This window comes from Triticum dicoccoides, chromosome 2B (assembly GCF_002162155.2).
Source record: "Triticum dicoccoides isolate Atlit2015 ecotype Zavitan chromosome 2B, WEW_v2.0, whole genome shotgun sequence".
In the NCBI taxonomy this organism is placed as follows: domain Eukaryota; kingdom Viridiplantae; phylum Streptophyta; class Magnoliopsida; order Poales; family Poaceae; genus Triticum; species Triticum dicoccoides.
This window is the reverse complement of record NC_041383.1, coordinates 240,429,425-240,443,094: the sequence shown is the minus strand read 5'-3', so window position 1 is coordinate 240,443,094 and position 13,670 is coordinate 240,429,425.

Genomic DNA, 13,670 nt, shown 5'->3' with positions numbered 1-13,670 from the left:
ACCTATGAGCTTCTTCATTGCTTTCGCCCCGTTCCTGGCATATTTCACATGCCTGAAAAGTGAGTTTTTGAGTCTCAAACTCTTTTGCAAGCATGCACTAGCCTCCCCGGTGCTCGCTTTGCTTCAGCTTGTTTACGACTCTTAGACAGTTTGATGCAATGTGAATCTTACTTGGCAACAAATCTTCTTCCAGAGACAGAGCTTCTCTACAAGCGTGAGCTTCAAGAATTTTGGCTCGATGAGGTTTGCGAACACTACAACCAAAACATCAGAGTAGTGCCCCTTCTCATCTTTGCATTAACTAGACTCAATGCATGCTAAACTAAGAATGGCATCAGCGCTCTCTATGTTGGTGCTAGAATGAGAAGATGATGACTCAACAGTAAAAGTAAATAACACATGAAAGTAAATATAAGGTCCCTTCGCAGAGTGAAACAAAGAATTGCAGAGGTGCGAGAGCTTAGAGCTTAAATAAGAGATTTGCATGGAAGATATCGAAATCCTTTGTCGTGGGAAAGCCACGACAAAGGGTTTCAATATCTTCCATGTTAAACACATTATTGGCAGTTCTCATGTAGAAAGGAAAATTTTACTCCCCCACAACCATACAGTCACAAGCCATGGCTAATCGAATCCACCGGTGCCCTCCAAATAATCAACTTTTCGGGGGAGTTTTGTTTTTGTTTTTATTAAGTTATGCGGGACTGGGAATCCCTTTTACCAACCTCTCTCGTGTAGGACAAGTGAATAAACTCTAGTCGTGAGAATAACCTGCTTAGTATGAAAGATATTGACCACCTCATCGCTCCATGAGCGGTACGAGCACACAAAACTCATATTTATTTGAAGGATTAGAGATGGCACATGCAAATTTAATTGGAACGACAGGGTAATACCGTATATTGGTAGATATGATGGACTCTTTTGGAGAAAAATTGGGTTTCATTATTTTGGATGCACAAGTAGTATTCCCGCTTAGTAGAGGCAAAAACTAAAAATTAGACTGAGAAGCGGCCAACTAGAGAGCGACAACGGTCATAATCATGCATTATGAATAATTAACATTAAACACAAGAAAGAGTAGGATATAAACACTTTGAACATAAATATAGTAAAGGTTAAATTGATTTAGAATCAACTACATGTGTGAACATGTGTCAAGTCAAGCCACTTGAATTATTCACAGGAGGATACCATCCTAACATACTATATCACAATTATTCTAATGCATATTGACACACAAGATAAATCATTATCCACTCCTAGCTACTAAAGCATGACATGAGAAACTATAATCTCTTATTGTCATCACAGATATGTTTACCCATAATATGTTGAATCATGACTACTCGGCTAAACATATTTACAAAAACAAGAATAAGAAGAGTTCATACCAACTTCCTTTTACCATAGTCACTTCACCAAATCATCGTCATTACTGCCTTTCCCTTGTAGATTGGATGATGTGAGAATAATAATAGTGCTAGTGTGCCACTCGCTAAGCTAAAATCTGCAACCACTTTATTCATAGGAGAAGACAAGGAAATATTGACCCTTCAGTGGATCAACAATAAAGCGTATAAGAGCCACTTGACAATTCTTACGAAGTCTTCTCCTCATGACGACTAAACGAAGAAAAAAGAAATTCAAAGAAACATACTGAAAGCTATTTGGAGTTTTAGTTTTTCTGAAGAGAACGAACTAAGGAAGAAAAACGAAAAGCGAAAAGCACTATTTACACCAAGAACTCCCAACAACCAACAAAAGAAGAAACAAGAAATCTTTTTGGGTTTTCTTTTACTACTATGAACTAACTAAGCCAGAAAAAACCCGAAAATAAGCGAGAAATATTTTTGGATTTTTTAAGTTTTTCAAGCACAAAATAAAAATAGATAGAAGTGAAACATGGATATACAATGAAAAAATGAACACCGACAACTAGAATGTAATGTCGATAAGAATATGTACTCCTCCAAGCTTAGACTTTTGGCCTAACTTGACTTATGGCCATTGCTGACCAGAATAGTAGTCATAATGGTAATAGGGGTGGCGATCCACGCTGCCTCGTCAGCGAGGCGAGCAGCTGTAACACCCCCCAGTGGTTAGCTACAGTGACCACATGCTAATGTGCCATGTCATCATGATCATCATAATTAAGTTGCATTTAGAAAATAATCCCACTCCCAATTTGGTTCAAATTCAAATTTAAAATATAAAGTCTAGAAATTATTTCACCAAACTCTAGGACAAAAATGTGTACAATATTCTAAATAATCCCTTGGTAATTGTGGAAGTGAAACCAACATCAATTGAATTTTTAAATTTAACCACGGAAACTTTTTAGTGAAGCAATAACATTTAAATTGGCCTTTTAAAAAATAAACAAATATTTAAACCTTCCCAAATGGCCTAAAACATTTTGTGAAGCTCTTGTTTCTTACAATGTATTTATGTGGCAGTTTTCACGGTTAACAAAATTCAAATGATAGCAGAAATAAATAGAAAACTTATAATAAAATTAAGAAAACAAAAAAAAGATAAAAAGAAAGGGGCATAGTGAAAGGAAATATGCCCTAGAGGCAATAATAAAGTTGGTATTCTATATTTCCTTATTCGTGATAAATGTTTATTGTTCAAGCTAGAATTGTATTGACCAGAAATCTTAATACATGTGTGAATACATAGACATAACACTGAGTCCCTAGTGAGCCTCTACTTGACTAGCTCGTTGATCAAAGATGGTTAAGGTTTCCTAACCATGGACATGAATTGTCAGTTGATAACGGGATCACATCATTAGGATAATGATGTGATGGACAAGACCCATCCATTAGCTTAGCATATTGATCGTTCAGTTTTATTGCTATTGCTTTCTTCATGTCATATACATATTTCTTTAACTATGAGATTATGCAACTCCCTAATACCGGAGGAATACCTTGTGTGCTATCAAACGTCACAACGTAACTGGATGACTATAAAGATGCTCTACATGTATCTCCGAAGGTGTTTGTTGGGTTGGCATAGATCGAGATTAGGATTTGTCACTCCGAGTATCGGAGAGGTATCTATGGGCCCTCTCGGTAATGCTTAAGAAGCCTTACAAGCAAAGTAACTAATGAGTTAGTTGCGGGATGATGTATTACGGAACGAGTAAAGAGACTTGCCGGTAACGAGATTGAACTAGGTATGAATATACCGATGATCGAATCTCGGGCAAGTAACATACCGATGACAAAGGGAATAACGTATGTTGTCATTACGGTTCGACCGATAAAGATATCCGTAGAATATGTAGGAACCAATATGAGCATCCAGGTTCCGTTGTTGATTATTGACCGGAGAGGTGTCTCGGTCATGTCTACATAGTTCTTGAACCCGTAGGGTCCGCATGCTTAACGTTCGATGACGATTTAGTATTATATGAGTTATGTGATTTGGTGACCGAATGTTGTTCGGAGTCCCGGATGAGATCAGGGACATGACAAGGAGTCTCAAAATGGTCGATAGGTAAAGACTGGTATATAGGATTGAAAGCACAAGTGCTCCAGGGTGATTTTGGTAATTAATGTCAACATATCTCTTGTTGGACTAATACTTTTATCTAGTATATTTCAGATGAGTTCAACAGTGGAGTGGCATGGACAAAAGGATGTGGAACCCCTTCTAGATGCTAAGGAAATAAGATGGCAAAAGCTCAAAGCTCAAGACTCTACATTTTCATTTTAGTGATCCAAGATCACATTGAGTCCATAGGAAAAGCCAATACTATTAATAGGGGATGAGGTGTTGCTTAATGGCTTACTTGCTCAAAGTGCTTAGTGATATGCTCCAAAAAAAACCTCAACCACTTTCTCACATCCACACATGTCCCAAACCAAAAGTCAAACTCGATCCCACCGATTTGTTCTATCCGGCGCCACCGAGTTCATTTGACATAGCCACTGCCAAAAACCCTAATCAATTCGGTCTCACCGAGATGGGCTTGCAAACTCTCTGGTTCCTGTTGCAAAATTTTTGGTCCCACCGAGATATGTAATCGGTCTCACCGAGTTCGCTTGACCAACTCTCTGGTTAGCTCATTACCAAAATCGGTCCCACCGAGTTTGTGTAATCGGTCAAACCGAGATGAGGTTTTACCCTAACCCTTACACATCGGTCCCACCGAGTTGATCATATCGGTCCCACCAAAAAGCCTAACGTTCACATTTTGAACAAAATCGGTCTGACCGAGTTTTCTAATTTGGTCCCACCGAGTTTGGTGAATTGTGTGTAACAGTTAGATTTTGTGTGGAGGCTATATATACCCCTCCAGCCACTCTTCATTCATGGAGAGAGCCATCAGAACATGCCTACACTTCCAACATACATTTTGTGAGAGAGAACCACCTACTCATGTGTTGAGATCAAGATATTCTATTCCAACCACATAAATCCTGATCTAGCTTTCTCCAAGTTGCTTTCCACTCAAATCATCTTTCCACCAAATCCAAATCCGTGATAGAGAGTTGAGTGTTGGGGAGACTATCATTTGAAGCACAAGAGCAAGGAGTTCATCATCAACACACCATCTGTTACCTTTTGGAGAGTGGTGTCTCCTAGATTGGTTAGGTGTCACTTGGGAGCCTCCGTCAAGATTGTGGAGTTGAACCAAGGAGTTTGTACGGGCAAGGAGATCGCCTACTTCGTGAAGATCTACCCTAGTGAGGCAAGTCCTTCGTGGGCGATGGCCATGGTGGGATAGACAAGGTTGCTTCTTCGTGGACCCTTCGTGGGTGGAGCCCTCCGTGGACTCGCGCAACCGTTACCCTTCGTGGGTTGAAGTCCCCATCAACGTGGATGTACGATAGCACCACCAATCGAAACCACACAAAAAATCTCCGTGTCTCCAATTGTGTTTGCACACTCCAATCCTATCCCTTTACATTCTCGCAAATTGGATGCTTTACTTTCCGCTGCTCATATACTCTTGTCATGTTTGCTTGATATGTATTGTGAATGTTTAAGCTTGTGCTAAAACTCCACCTTAACTTGAAGAAAATAAAAACTGCAACTTTTCTTTGCTAAGAGTATATTCACCCCCCCCTCTAGACACCTCTTCTCGATCCTTTCAATTGGTATCAGATCATTGGTCTCCATTGCTTTGGTTTAAACACCTTTGGAGGAAGATGGATGAGTCTACGTTGGGGTGTCTTAGACATAGAGTGCCTATACTTGATGGAGAGTACTTTCATGAGTGGAAAAATGAGATGCTTGTGATTTTCAATGAATATCATTTGAGCAAGTATATTACTAGCCCTTGTGCACCTCATGTTGATCCTATGCATCCTACCCTTGATGAGTCTATTGACATGATTCGAAACCTTAGAATTGTTAATCTTATCACTAGAGGTTTACCTAGAAACTGGATTGGTTGCTTGCCTACTCTTGATTGTGCCTACACTATATGGATATTTCTTGAGGAACGATTTCCAAACTATTCCTTGAAAAACTTAGATGAGATCATTCATAAGTCTATTGCTTTGACTAAGATGAGTCCTAATGATCCCAAGTATGGTGATTGTTTGTTTGAGCTTCGTGACCTTATGCGTGCCAAAGGAGATGTTGGAATCATTAGCAATATCATCTCCGAAGTCATTAGAATCCATAAAGATGCACATTGCCATGGTCATAAATCTAATGAATCACTCTCTCTAGGAATTGACCCATCACAAGACGATGATGAACATGGATACTATGATGAGGATGATGATAGTGACTTCGATCTCGATGAATCTATGAGACACTTTGGTCTTATGGCTAATCTTCGCGGCTACATGCTGGAGGAAAGGAATGGGTCCTTGATAGTGGATGTACCGATCATATGACCGGAGATAAGGATATGTATCGTGAGCTTGCTGAAAACGACGGCCCTCGAAAGTATGTCACTTTTGGTGATAACTCAAAGGGTAAGGTGGTTGGCCTTGGTAAAAGGTGGCCATCTCACATGATAGCTCCATGCAAAATGTTATGCTCGTTGAATCTCTTGGCTATAATCTACTTTCCGTATCTAGACTTGTTGACTTTGGCTTTAATGTCCTATTCACTGAAGTAGATTGCCAAGTGTTTCATAGAGATAATCATAATATGGTCTTTACTGGTATACGTAGAGGTGATCTTTACATTGTCGATTTCACTAAAAGGGCTCAACCTAGAACTTGCTTTATTGCTAAATCTTCAAAAGGCTGGTTGTGGCATAGAAGGTTAGGTCATGTGGGCATGCGAAATCTTGATAAGCTTATTAAAGGTAATCATATCCTTGGAGTGAATGATGTTATATTTGACAAGGATAGATTGTGTAGTGCTTGTCAAGCAGGAAAACAAGTTGGAGGAAGTCACCCCGTGAAGAACATCATGACCACGGGAAGACCGTTCGAGCTTCTTCATATGGATCTCTTTGGTCCCAATGCCTACAAGAGTCTCGGTGGAAACTCATTTGGTCTAGTCATAGTCGATGATTTTTCAAGATTTACGTGGGTGTTCTTTCTTGATGCTAAATCACAGGTCCAAAAGATCTTCAAGAACTTCGCTAGGAAGGCCCAAAATCAATTTGAAGTGAAGATCAAGAAGGTTCGCAACGACAATAGAATGGAGTTCAAGAACGCAAATGTGGATACCTTTCTTGATGAAGAGGGTATTTCACACGAGTTCTCGGCTATGTACACACCTCAACAAAATGGAGTTGTTCAGAGTAAGAACCGGACTCTTATTGAGATGGCAAGAACGATGCTTGACGAGTACAAGACTCCAAAACACTTGTGGGCGGAAGCGGTTGAGATGGCTTGTCATGCAACAAACCGCTTGTATCTTCACAAGCTACTCGACAAGATGGCATACGAGCTTCTCACCGGTAACAAACCTCAAGTTGGATACTTTCGAGTATTCGGCTCAAAGTGTTACATTCTTGATAAGCATCATCGTTCTAAATTTGCTCCTAAATCCCATGAAGGTTTCCTACTTGGTTATGGTTCAAACTCTCACACTTACCGTGTCTACAATAATTTCACCCGAAAGGTTGAAGAAACGGTAGATGTGAAGTTTGATGAATCTAACGGCTCGCAAGTAGAGCAATTGCCAATTGATGTAGGAGACAAAGACCCTTCAGAAGCAATACAAGACTTGTCTATTGGCAAGATTCATCCAACGGAGGTTAAGGAGTACCTCGTCCGTCCAAGTGGAAGCTTCTACCTCATGACAAAGTGAACCAACAGTTGACACGGAAGCATTCACAAGTGGGACACACCAAGACCAAGAAAACGAGGAAGTGCACCAAGATGAACCTCATCAACCTCCTTCTCCACCACGACAAAAGAATGACAACGTCAACAATGAAGAAGGTCAAGAAGAAGGACAAGATGAAGAAGAAGATGTTCCACCCCGACCCAAATAAAAGCTCTCATGAGTTTGAGCAAGAGTCTCAAGAGACCATCCCGTCGAACAAATCTTAAATGATATTCAAACCGGGAGAATCACTCGCTCTAAAACTTGTTTGGCTAACTTTTGTGAACATTACTCATTTGTCTCTAGCATTGAACCTATGAAGGTTGAATAAGCATTAGAAGATCCGGATTGGATAAATGCCATGCATGAAGAGCTACACAACTTTGAGAGAAACCAAGTATGGACATTGGTCGAGAAGCCCGACAACAACCACAACATCATCGGTACCAAATGGGTGTTTCGCAACAAGCAAGACGAAGATGGACAAGTTGTTCGCAACAAAGCACGTCTTGTCGCCCAAGGCTACACTCAAGTCGAAGGTACGGACTATGGTGAGACATATGCTCCCGTTGCTAGACTTGAGTCCATCCACATCTTACTTGCCTATGCTAATCACCATGATATTACCTTGTACCAAATGGACATTAAAAGTGCTTTCATAAATGGTGAAATTGAGGAGGAAGTTTATGTTAAACAACCTCCTGGCTTTGTCAATCCTAAGAAGCCCGACCATGTTTACAAACTTCACAAAGCTCTTTATGGTCTTAAATAAGCTCCTAGAGCGTAGTATAAATGCTTGACAAAGTTTCTTATTGAAAAAGTCTTTGAGAAAGGAAAGATAGATTCTACTCTTTTTACTAAAAGGGTTAATGGTGAATTATTTGTGTGCCAAATTTATGTTGATGATATCATATTCGTTTCGACCAACCCTCATTTTAGTGAAACGTTTGGGAAGCTAATGTCGAAGAAGTTTGAGATGTCTATGATGAGTGAACTCAAGTTCTTTCTTGGTTTGCAAATCAAGCAAACTAAGGAGGGCACCTTTGTTTCTCAAACAAATACACCAAGGACTTATTCAATAAGTTGAACATGCAAGAAAGCAAAGGTATGAAGACACCCATGCCTACTAGTGGACATCTTGACTTGACCAAGGATGGCAAATCGGTTGACCAAAAGGTTTATCACTCTATGATTGGTTCATTGTTATATCTATGCGCCTCCCATCCCGATATTATGCTAAGTGTGTGCATGTGTGCACGATATCAAGCGGCTCCCAAAGAATGTCATCTTAAGGCTGTGAAAAGGATAGCGATATACTTAATACATACACCAAATTTTGGCATTTGGTATCCTAAGAGGTCTTTTTTTGATCTTGTTGGCTACTCCGACTCGGACTATGCCGGTGACAAGGTTCATAGAAAGTCCACTTTGGGTACTTGTCAATTTCTTGGTAGATCTCTTGTGTCTTGGTCCTCCAAGAAACAAAACTCGGTATCCTTATCCACTGCCGAAGCGGAATACATTGCCGCCGGTTCATGTTGTGCTCAATTACTTTGGATGACCAAACTCTTAAGGATTATGGAATCAATGTGAAACATGTTCCATTGCTTTGTGACAATGAGAGTGCTATTAAGATTACTCATAATCCCGTGCAACATTCTCGAACTAAGCATATAGAAGTTTGTCATCATTCCATTCGAGATCATGTTGCTAAAGGTGATATTGATCTTAAACATGTTCGTACCGATAAGCAATTGGCGGATATATTCACCAAACCGCTTGATGAGAAAGTATTTTGCCGTTTGAGAGGTGAATTGAACATCATTGATGCTTCAAACTTGGAGTAGACACTCCATTTGGATACATGCAAGGCATGAGCCTATGACTAATCCTTGACTTTTCTCTTATGATGATGATCATGTGTCTTGGATATATTTGTACCCTTGCATGCTATCTAACCATTGTAGGTACTTGGATGAATCTAAATCCATGAGACTGCAACTCACTCACATCTTGAGCAATCTTTACATCACCAAGTCTCTACACCATGGTGGTTGAAAACAAGTAAGCATGAAACCCTTCAACATATCCTTTGAAAAATTCTATATATCAAATTTCATTTGGTATCAAATTTCATGATTGTCATTTTGGATACACAAGTGATCTTCCTTGCAAGACTAACCCATGTAGGTAGATGAACTCAAATCCAAGTGGTGCTCCCAATCCTTGATGAGCTACATCAACCTTGAGCATCCTACACAAGTTCAACTACATGACCAAGATCAACACCACCACCAAAGGTATGATATTCCATCTTAGAGAAGTTTTACCCCAAGTTATGGGTCAAAGCAGCTCAACAAGATGTGAATACGTCAAAATGCTTAAATGAAAAATGGTAACCCCATTTTGAGCTTAAACGATGAGTATGATTTATGATCAAGTGTTCTCACTTGACTCCTCAGTCAATATACTCTAACATAGGTGACTTTGTCGCCGCCCAATTCTAGATGAAGTTCTCTAGTGTTTCTCTGAGTTCTTGCATTTTGTTCCTTGCATATTTGTTCCCCTTCTTTTTCAACAAAAAAAACTTCATCTAGTTTACTTTTCTTCTGCATTTACCGCATCCAATTCATTGCAAATCCTTCAGTTAATTCCTTGCAAATCTTTGTGAGATCCTTCTTGCCTAGTGAGCTGAGGTGACTAGTGTTCTCTGTTGTTGAACTCGGACACACTGATCTGTCTCTTTCGGTCGAACCAAATCATTTCAGTGCCACCGAAGAATGCAACTCGGTGTTACCAATTTCACTGCAGAGAAGACAATTTGCCACTTGTTCCTGCATACTTGTTCCAGCTCCACTCGATGATTCTTGTCCTCTACCTGCATCACACTCTACATGCTGCTTTGCTCTGTGACTCAAGGACCAAACCCATTTTCACTCACACTCTAGAAGATCCCTTCTTGGAAATTGATGCCAAAGGGGGAGAGAGAGCTCACATCAAAGCTTAATCACATCAAAAGGGGAGAGAGGTAATCACATCAAAGGCCCCAGATGCTTGGTGTTCAAGAGGAGAGAGGACACATGTCTTTAAGAGGGGAAAGACATGTTAGTTTGTGTTATGTTTTGTGCTCAGATTTGTTTTGCTCAGATTTTCCTTTCCCTATATTCTCCCATTATCTAACATACGATTCAGGGGGAGAAAGATCTCTAAGGAAAGGAAATCTTCGATTTCATTGCATATCTTCTACCTTTGGGGACATGTCTATATCCAATAGAGTACCTAGTACTCACTCTCTACATGTCATCCCAATCTCGGTACTCTTGTGGCTCTTTTGTTTGCTCTATCTAGTAGATATATCTGTGTTATCTAACCTTGTTTACTCAGGTTCATCTCTTCCTAAGCCAGCTCAAGACCATGAGGTAAGTATATGCATCACACTCATGTGCATGATGATCTCTTGCTAATGTACATATTGTTTGCAAGAAGGACTCATGAACATGAAGGTACATTTCCTATACTCTCATCATCTGCTCTGATGCATATAGCCAAGATACATGTAACACATTGCTTGCTCTGTGATGTTTATGCAGTCACTTGCTCTTACATTCTATATTGACATGATTGCATACATGTAGGGGGAGCCTATGCATGTTACATGTCTTTCCAAAGCTTTACTTACTATTCCTTATATCTTTATCTAAGAATGGCACCGCGGCTCAGAGCGACCGATTTACCTTGTATTGCCAACCCAGAGATCATGTCTTTTGGCAACACACAACATCTCGGTACAGAAATCACCGCTTTATTGAAACTAGTGGAAGCATAGATGTTACATTACATCAAGTAGCAAGGCCAAGCGGCACACTCGGTGTCGTTGAACAATATGTACATTATTTAGTGAAGATAAAGGGCCTCGAGCACGACGTCTACACGACAGCGGAACAACAACGTAGCGGGACTCCATAGCACAGGGACACGACACGGTCTAGACACGACAGCACTCCGATCCAGTTAGACTTTCCTGAAAGCTGGCATAACACGCCAGGTCAGTACATTGAATGTACTTGCAAGCTCGCAACAAGCAAAACCATAATGGCAAACAACATCATGGCAATTAAACAAGTTCAATGCAAATATCAACATGCTACTCATGTAGTGACCAAACTTGTGCATCGAGTCACTCGGACTCTCTTACCAACAGGTTGCCTCGCAACCGGACAGTGATCACGACGGACCACTAACAAACCACTCTTGGTTCCACAGGTTACTTCATAACCCAAAACAGTGATCATTTCTGGATCACGAACAGTACCACCATCGTCAGTCTCACTGACATCATCCCAACTTAACAGTGCAGGGTAAATACTTAGTGTGCAATATTATTTATGAAAGTTGATCCATGGTGTGACTTACTTACAAACTGGGCTCTTATCCACGGGCGCGGCTATCGATAGATTAATACACTCTGCTGAGGTAGCGCACTTTACCCACACTATGGAACCCATGGCCTCGCACTCCCATTCAGGTGGACCAACGACATTCCGACAGAACGCTCCCATTGCCATAACACTCTTACGACCACTCCGACCAACTCCCCTCTACGACAAGTCCTGGGTGACCCTGTTGGGTAACATAGTAATTTCAAAAAAATTCCTACGCACATGCAAGATCATGGTGATGCATAGCAACGAGAGGGAAGAGTGTTGTCCACGTACCCTCGTAGATCGAAAGCGGAAGCGTTAGAACAACGCGGTTGATGTAGTCGTACGTCTTCACGGCCCGACCGATCAAGCACCGAAACTACGGCACCTCCGAGTTCTAGCACACGTTCAGCTCGATGACGTTCCCCGTACTCCGATCCAGCAGAATGTCGGGGAAGAGTTTCGTCAGCATGACGACATGGTGACGATCTTGATGTTCTACCGTCGCAGGGCTTCGCCTAAGCACCGCTACAATATCATCAAGGACTATGGTGGAGGGGGGCACCACACACGGCTAAGAGATCAAGAGATCAATTGTTGTATCTATGGGGTGCCCCCTCCTCCGTATAGAAAGGAGTGGAGGAGGGGTCCGGCCAAGGGATCCGGCTTGCCTGCTCCCTTTCCATGCTCCCATCCGTGCTCCCACCTCATCCAACGGCTGTCTTTTTTCTTTTTTTCTTTCTAATCTAATCATCTCCCCCCTGATTTTAAGGGGGTGGGGCCGGGCCTTATTTTGTTCCAATCAAATCAAGCCACGTATGCGGGAGCACGGATGGGCACACGGGAGGGGAGCAGGCAAGTCTCATCCCCAGCCAAGGGGGGTGGCGTGCCCTAGGGGGAGTCCAACCCCAACCGGGACTAGGACTCCCCCCTTTCCTATTAGGAGAGGGAGAGGGAAGGAAGAGGGGGGAGGGAAGAAGGAAAGGGGGGCCGACCCCCTCCCAATTCGGATTGGGCTTGGGGGGGGGCACCCCCTCCTTTGCTTCTTCTCCCTCCTTTCCACTAAGGCCCAATAAGGCCCATATACCTCGAGGGGGGTTCCGATAACCTCCCGGAGCTCCGGTATTGTCCCAATCTCACCCAGAACCTTTCCGGTGTCCAAATTTAGTCGTCCAATATATCGATCTTTATGTCTCGACTATTTTGAGACTCCTCGTCAAGTACGTGATCACATTCGGGACTCCGAACAACCTTCGGTACATCAAAACTCATAAACTCATAATAAAACTGTCAACAAAACCTTAAGCGTGCGGACCCTACGGGTTCGAGAACTATGTAGACATGACCGAGACTCGTTTCCGGTCAATAACCAATAGCGGAACCTGGATGCTCATATTGGCTCCTACATATTCAACAAAGATCTTTATCGGTCAAATCGCATAACAACATATGTTGTTCCCTTTGTCATCGGTATGTTACTTGCCCGAGATTCGATCGTCGGTATCCAATACCTAGTTCAATCTCGTTACCGGCAAGTCTCTTTACTCGTTACGTAATGCATCATTCCATAACTAACTCATTAGCTACATTGCTTGCAAGGCTTGTAGTGATGTGCATTACCGAGAGGGCCCAGAGATACCTCTCCGACAATCAGAGTGACAAAACCTAATCTTGAAATACGCCAGCTCAACATGTACCTTTGGAGACACCTGTAGAGCTCCTTTATAATCACCCAGTTACATTGTGACGTTTGGTAGCACACAAAGTTCCTCCGGTAAATGGGAGTTGCATAATCTCATAGTTGTAGGAACATGTATAAGTCATGAAGAAAGCAATAGCAACATACTAAACGATCAAGTGCTAAGCTAAGGGAATGGGTCATGTCAATCACATTATTCTCCTAATGATGTGATCCCGTTAATCAAATGACAACTCATGTCTATGGTTAGGAAACATAACCATCTTTGATTAATGAGCTAGTCAAGTAGA